The sequence below is a fragment of the Brassica oleracea genome, chromosome C5 (genome assembly GCF_000695525.1).
Source record: "Brassica oleracea var. oleracea cultivar TO1000 chromosome C5, BOL, whole genome shotgun sequence".
Taxonomy (NCBI): domain Eukaryota; kingdom Viridiplantae; phylum Streptophyta; class Magnoliopsida; order Brassicales; family Brassicaceae; genus Brassica; species Brassica oleracea.
In genome coordinates this window covers 34,638,558-34,639,763 of record NC_027752.1, presented here as the reverse complement: position 1 = coordinate 34,639,763, position 1,206 = coordinate 34,638,558, and positions in this window count along the sequence as shown.

Genomic DNA, 1,206 nt, shown 5'->3' with positions numbered 1-1,206 from the left:
GTTCTCTGTGGTGGAGCAATTGGAACGTAAACGGCACATCCAAATGTTTGGATATCGGACACGTCTGGCTCATGACCCGTGAGTAACTGGGATGGCGAATATCTATGCTCACTAGATGGCCGGATGCGAATCAGTTCTGCTGCATGTAATACGGCATGTCCCCATGCTGATACTGGTAGTTCAGACCTCATGAGTAATGGTCTGGCTATCAACTGGATACGTTTAATGAAGGATTCGGCCAAGCCGTTCTGTGTATGTATATGTGCCACGGAGTGTTCTACACTTACCCCCATGGACATACAATATTCATTAAACGCCTGGGACGTAAACTCACCAGCATTGTCTAGACGTATAGTCTTTAGAGGGAAATCTGGAAAGTGTGCTCAAAGTCTTATTATCTGAGCAAGTAGGCGTGCAAATGCCAAGTTCCGTGTGGATAGTAGGTAAACATGCGACCATCTGGTCGATGTATCAATCAGGACTATGAAATACCGAAACGTCCCACTAGGTGGGTGTCTTGGTCCACATATGTCTCCCTGAATCCTTTCCAAAAAATTTAGGATCTTTTTATCCACTTTGGCTGGTGATGGCCTAGTTATGAGTTTCCCTTGTGCACATGCTGCACATGTGAGATTGTTTGGGACAACTCCTTTGAACGTGTGCCCTTGTGAATTCATTATTAGTTTTTGCATCATATTAGTACCGGGATGGCCAAGCCGGTTATGCCATAGAGTGAAATTGTCGCAGGCATTAGCCTCGATCATACTGATCTTTGCATAGTATAGACCAGTAGCTATTGCGGGTACGGTCTCTAGGACCGTCCTATTGCCTTGGGTGATTGAAAATATGTTAAGGAATTCTTTATTTCCTTCTTCCCATGTTTCAAGATGGAAACCGTTCAATCTTATATCCTTGAAACTCAATAAGCTCCTTTTAGAGCTAGGGGAATACAAGGCATTTTTAATCTCTAGACGAGTGCCTTTAGGCATCAATATATAAGCTTGGCCGTGACCCTCAATCAGGCCGGCCACACCCGCAATAGTGTGTATGTTTGCACTTTGCATTATGAGATTGACGAAGTATCTTTTGTCTCTAAGAATTGTGTGACTTGAGCCACTATCCACCACGAGTATACTCATCTCATTCATTCTATATACGAAGATTTCTACTCTCAGAGACTTTATAAAACTTTAAAGCTTTCATATT